This window comes from Lactuca serriola, chromosome 6 (assembly GCF_051521515.1).
Source record: "Lactuca serriola cultivar US96UC23 chromosome 6, Lser_US96UC23_V15, whole genome shotgun sequence".
In the NCBI taxonomy this organism is placed as follows: Eukaryota; Viridiplantae; Streptophyta; class Magnoliopsida; order Asterales; family Asteraceae; genus Lactuca; species Lactuca serriola.
In genome coordinates this window covers 69,156,025-69,162,367 of record NC_136413.1, presented here as the reverse complement: position 1 = coordinate 69,162,367, position 6,343 = coordinate 69,156,025, and the positions used below count along the sequence as shown (strand labels likewise).

The 6,343-nt window shown below is 34.8% G+C and overlaps 1 long non-coding RNA gene across 3 annotated transcripts; it reads left to right on the top strand.

Moving 5' to 3' along the window:
- Nucleotides 1-2,080: 2,080 nt before the first annotated feature.
- On the top strand, nucleotides 2,081-6,080 carry LOC145056512 (uncharacterized). Of its 3 annotated transcripts, none has more exons than XR_013685813.1 (13): nucleotides 2,081-2,416; nucleotides 2,491-2,560; nucleotides 2,639-3,122; nucleotides 3,200-3,329; nucleotides 3,407-3,599; nucleotides 3,687-3,801; nucleotides 3,891-3,964; nucleotides 4,253-4,283; nucleotides 4,454-4,548; nucleotides 4,896-5,008; nucleotides 5,090-5,228; nucleotides 5,307-5,754; nucleotides 5,856-6,080. It is a non-coding gene; the product is annotated as an uncharacterized LOC145056512 (long non-coding RNA). The 3 variants fall into 3 exon arrangements; XR_013685814.1 differs by adding an exon at nucleotides 4,783-4,813 and having other exon boundaries at nucleotides 2,081-2,560; XR_013685812.1 differs by having other exon boundaries at nucleotides 2,081-2,560.
- The last annotated feature ends 263 nt before the right edge of the window (nucleotides 6,081-6,343 follow it).

Here is a 6,343-nt window from a genome sequence, read left to right as displayed (position 1 = left end):
CCAAGCTAATTTGCATGGTTATTCATATCTCGTTTGTGATCCTCGAGATCCCAGTCACAAAAATAAGAGCATAATCTGAGATTAAACATCCCATTGATTAGATTCAATGAATCTCAAAATATCTAGGAATTTCATAAGATTGAAATTGGTAAAAGCATCACCTACCTAAAATCGAGTCGAATTTGATTACGACATCCTTATTCAAAGTTCGAATCGAAAATGTAGATCCTAGCCTTTATTTAAATTTATGGGTTAATAATTAAGGATTAAAATCAACTAACTTGAATTCTCTTTTCTCCCTTTATATATGTCAAGTCAAGACAACAATGGTCTTCCTTAGTCTATTGGAAATGGTTTTCCTCTACCTTCTAAAGATGATCTTCCACATTCTGATCAAGGTGAAAGTTTGTTCCCTTCTTTGAGCAATGGTGGAAATGGATGTCATGCTTCTCTAACTTTTCCTCCTCCTCCTCCTCCTCCAATGACTCTGCTAACCTCACATTTTCCTCAAGTTGAAAGATACACAACTACTCAAGCCCTATTGGCGTGTAAACATCGAGATGAAAATTCTTTGTGTATGCATGTTCTGAAAATGAAGTCGTACATTGACAAATTAGATAGAATGGGTGTCATTTTCCCAAGGGAGCAATCCATTGATTTGGTTCTCCTTTCGCTTCCTGAGTCATATAGTCAGTTCATTAAGAACTTTTATATGAGCGACCACGACGTGAACCTAATTGATCTCATACATATGTTGATTGTTGTTGAAAAAGAAATGCTTAAAAGCACAAGTGAAGCAACATTGTTTGAAGGGCCAAATTCCAAAGTTTCCATGGACATTGACAATGGTGAAAATGGGGCGGTGATCGACTGTGAGTATCAGTTGGTTTGTAACAGGACCCCAAGTGGGGGAGAGTTGGTGATTCAGGGCGAGAGGCTGCACCGTAGGCCAACCTTGTGTTCAACATCGAGGGCTAGGCGCTGTTGGATTAGGTGTCTAAGTTCATAACTATTTCTAGTATGTACTTGACCCGGTTGACATGGTCCATTTGGGTTGCATGGAATTGCAACGCTTGGATAGACTAAATGAGAGAAAGGACACTTAAGGATTATTAATATATTATCAGTTATAATATATTAATAATATTATTTAATTAGTATTAATCAAAGAATTGATTTGAAATTAATTAAGTGATCAAAAAGATACTAATTAAATATATGGGGTTGATTGTGTAAATAATCTATTCTTATATAGTGGGTTAATGATCCATGGTTTGTATGGATTGGGCTAAAACCCATAAGGTGCTCCATGGATAATCCATGGAGGTTACAAACCCATAGGTCATGGAATATGAAAAGCCATGACAATTAGGGTTTACATGGTGTAACACTACTTGTGCCACAACTATATAAAGACCCCCAGTCTAGCAAAATTGGCATTACTTGTACAAGATAGAGCCGATTTTGAGGTGTAAGTGAACTTCTCTCAAGTCTATTCCAAGAGTTGTAGTGTTGTGTGAGACATTTGAGGCATCACACTTGAGGTGTTAGGCTCACAAGGTTCTCAAGGAATCTAAACTACAAAAGGTACGTTCTTCTTCTAGCATTTATGTTTTAAAGTTCCCCATGGTATGCTAAATAGGTTAAGAACCTTGGAAAATCAATTTTGCATGTATCATAATAAAACATAGATATTCTAGAAAACAGCCCTTTAATGACGCGCAAAAAATGACACGCGGTGATTTACGATACGCAAAAGCGTGTGCCCTAAAAATAGTGTTATCTCTTCTAAAATTTGAAGGATATAGGACACGCTTTTGTGAGTGCCCTAAAATTAATGTCCAACAAAAGAAAAAAAAAAAACACGGAGGGCGCTTATTTAAAAATGGGTGTCGTCTAGAAATGTCGCTTTATATTTTTTTTAATGAAAGGCGCGTTCTCTTGTTTTACAGCGGGGGGAAACGAAAATCCCAAAAGTTTGAAAGGCCGCCATTGTTATCTTCTAACTTATTTCCATCATTCTTTTCTCTCTCTCTCTCTCTCTCTCTCTCTCTCTCTCTCTCTCTCTCTTTCTCTTTATATCTCTATCACTCTAATACCCAAAAAACCCCTAATATCATCACAAAAAAACCCTACTATCCCCCTCCCTTAATGTCTGCGATCGGCAATGGAGATGATGGCCACCACTATTACTCCATTACTCACATGTCGATCTGTCTGCATACACATACCACCACTAGCTAAACAAGCCCCTTCCTCTATTTTCATTCCATGCTTGTGAACAACGAAGGCTGAAGCAACAAAAACCTGTAACTTTGTCTTAATTGTTTCATGGTGGTTGACAAGGTTTTCCTTGTGTATCCGTTACCACGTGATCTGACCTTCACTTGGTTCTAACGAAAAGGAAAAAAGCGAGGTTTGTGTATTTGTAAACCCGATATAGAGATTTTTAGGGTTTATCATATCACTCATCTCTCTTCTCCGCCACAGTCGTCGACCCACGCGCCGCCGGTCAATAATACCCATATGATCCTGTGCCTTCTTGGTTCAGTCCCAAAAGGTACATTCTTAATGTTTCTTCTCTGTTTGTATTTTCACTTATTGAACAAGGTCTATCTATTGGGTCTTATTTATCCAGAAAAGTTTTGATGATGAAGTGAAAATGATGACATGGCTTTCTCGCGTCACCTGGTAGTCCGCATCTGCCTCCTTCATTATTTCCCTAACCATGTGTTAACGTGACTTCACACATGGATTGCAATAAACAACACCGTTTCTTGGTGGAAAGCTGCGTGTCTGCATATCTGCTTTCGGTCATCTTGACCTCACTGTTGAGGCAGTTGACTTTAGCATAAGGGCTTTCTTGGTGTTCCCAAATAGTGGTTTCCTATTGTCAGTGGCTTTCCCCCAAAACAGGTTGAGTGGTAACCTCAGTCATCATCTTCGACCTTCTCTATTGAGACACACCTCTCCATTCCCAGTGGAGAGGTGTTCGTCTACTTGCTTCTATTAACTTCAAGGTGGGTTTTCATGGCTCTTGGAAGAATGAGGGAAGGTCTAAACGACTGTAGAATGGCTACTGTATTAGATCCCGATTTCATGGTCAACTTAAGATCTGCAAAGTAAGATTTCTATCTGTCAATTACTTATAAGATAGGAAAATTTATAATCTAATTATCTTTTTACATCCTATTTTTAGCTGTCATTTACTTCTAGGAGAGGTAGATGATGTATCATACTATTATAACAAATGTTTGGAGTTTGAGGAGACCGTTTGCTTGGATAAGAGAATAACAATTGAAGCTGCAGAAGGCCTACAAAAGCCACAGGTAACTAACTACATGCTTCATGTAGCTTTGATGCATGTTTTGCCTTTGAAACTAATTTCCCAAATTGCCCTTGGCAGAAAGTCTCAAATTATCTGAGGCGTGAACATTTTGAGCTTTTTGTATCCCCTCCAAGAGTTATGTAATTTTTCTCTATCTTTTACTTCTTATATGAACTTTTAGGGTTCATAATGATTATTATTTGTATAATATGAAAGGTACAAGATTGAGAAAGGTGTGAAGCTAGAGCCAATTGAAGAAGTAACCATTTAGGTAAAAAAAAACTGATTTACTATTTGTATTTGTATTTTAATGATATGGATTTTTTATATGATTGTTATTAATTTATGGTGAATGAAGAGCATGTGGGAATGGTGATGGAAGCGCTTTCTCACAGGCGAGCTAAGGTTACTGACATGGGCCCTGTTGCTGGAAACTTTGGCAGGACTAGAATGACATTAACTTGTCCTAAAAGGTCAGTTTTTTCATTTTATCAACATGTTTTTTTTTTTAAAAAAGTGATAAAAATAAGTTGCTTATGTTTTTGTTAATTTGAGGCTTCAGGGGACTGGTTGGTTATAGAAGCGTGTTCAGCAGTGACACACGTGGCACAAGATTTATGCATCGTGCATTTATTGGTATGTATGTAATGTATGATCATTTTAATACTTTTTTTTTCTTTTTTCTTTTTAACTTCTTGAATACTGAATCTGTGATTTTTTTTTTAACAATATACTGTTTTTACAGCTTATGAAAAATATACTGTTTTTACAGCTTATGAAAAATATACTGTTTTTTTAACAATATACTGTTTTTACAGCTTTTTTTTTCTTTTAACAATATACTGTTTTTACAGCTTTTTTTTCTTTTAACAATATACTGTTTTTACACTTTTTTTTTCTTTTAACAATATACTGTTTTTACAGCTTATAGAAGCTTGTGAGTCCTGGAGTTGAGGTAATAAGCATATTATTAAATTAATAATCTCTCTCTCTCTCTCTCTCTCTCTATATATATATATATATATATATATATATATATATATATTAAGATAAATGCATATATTGTTTTTGTGTTGTGATAAATGATAATCAATAAGTAATGAATGAATATTGAATATGATGCAGGCATATGATGGGATGATTGTTGGTGAACATTAACTGGATACAAATCTTAATGTAGGGATATGCTCAATATTTTTATGAAACATTAGACTAGAAAGGTAAATTATATGCTATCATTTGGGCTGCTGAATTTTCATTCTCCTTGCTTCATAAATACCATCTTCTTGAGATTTTACAACCATTTTAGGTGAGTGTTGAATCAGTGCTTCTGCATTATTATTTATTATTATTTATAATAAAAACTAAAAGGAAACTACTGGTTTTTGCTATTGAAAATTGCTATTCAAAAAACAGTTTTTTTTAAATATTTTTTTTTAATTTTTTTTAAACAGGATTGGAATTTTAGCATTCCACTTGACACTAGTAAACAACCCCCAACACCCTTTTGTTATCTTGACTTTTGCATTTTCATCATTCAACCAAATGCATTTTCATCATGTTGCAGGTCTGTAGAAGGGAAGTTTGGGTATTTTATTTATTGGGTCTTATAGCAAATGGAATTGTGAATTATGGGACATAGTGATTATGGATCCCCCTAAGTTAGCACCTCGGAGGAAGGTATTTGAGATTAAATCCTGTTATTAATAATTAAGTGTAAAATGTAAATGACATCTGACATATAGATGGTATTGCATTTAGGCTCTACAAAGTGCAAGTGGAATGTATAGAAATATGAACTCACTGCGGTGCGGTTAACAAAACCAGGGCGTTTTTGATGACTTGTTCATGTTTAGTAGCTATGACTCAGAAGAGTGGGCAGTTCTTGGGAGTTCTCCAGGTTAGAGTTGTTATATAGTATGTTTTTTCAGATCAAGTTGTGTATGTAGTAAGTAGTAACTAAGTGAGATGTTTGTAGGGGGTTGCATCAATGGCTGGTAGGAAGATAAAACTTGTACGCTAGTGACATGTTTCAAGTTGGTGATTCCTTTTGCGTGAAAAATGAAGGGCATAAAAGGGGTTCGCAAAGTATTGATTAGTCAGATTATCAAATGAGTGAACGTGATATGTTTTTATTTTAATTTTTTTATACAAAGGTAAAATTATGTGTATTTCATCTTCTTTTTTAATAACAATGAATATACGCGATTCTGGTGTGATAGAGGAGGAAACAACAAAAGAATTGGAGCATACTCTTCTCCAAGACTCCATAGATAAAGAGTTATATGAGTTAAATAAACGATTAGAACATAAAGAATCAGATGTGCCATTCTTCATTGTTGGTGTCATAGGACTCATACTATAACTTTTATCAGTCCACACCAACAAAGTTGGCTGGAGAAAACTACTTCCTCCATTCAGGGCAGGTTAGTAGTTTCTCATGATGATGTGTTGTTTCTTGTGTAATTAAAAGCTTTTTGGTTTTAGCTCTTTGATTGTGTGATTAATAAAAGTTTTTTGGTTTCAGCTAATGTTCAAGTCATTATTTGTCATCTACACTCGATGGACAACAACCAATTTTTTGACAATGAGGATTTGTTTTTTACATGATATCTGAAACAAGGTGTCCCTTAATAGCAATGTAATAATAGGTTAGATAGTTAGGGATTGTATTTTATGCAATGGATTGTATTTTTTGTATATGATTATTTGTATGACATTCAATTTTATGCAATGAATTGTATTTTTTGTATATGATATTTTATTTTCTATTATGAGACATTAAATACAAATTAAATTTGAAAATTAGTAAATCTATAAATAATATTTTTTTAACATTTAAAATTATGATACGCAAAAATGTGTGTCATCTTCATTTATGACATGGCCTTTCTTGACAGCGGTTTTCTTGATACGCATTGCGTGTCATTAACACGCGCGTCATAAGGTTACGACACGCGAATGCGTGTCGTCTTCCTTTATGACAGGGCCTTTCTTGATACGCATTGCGTGTCG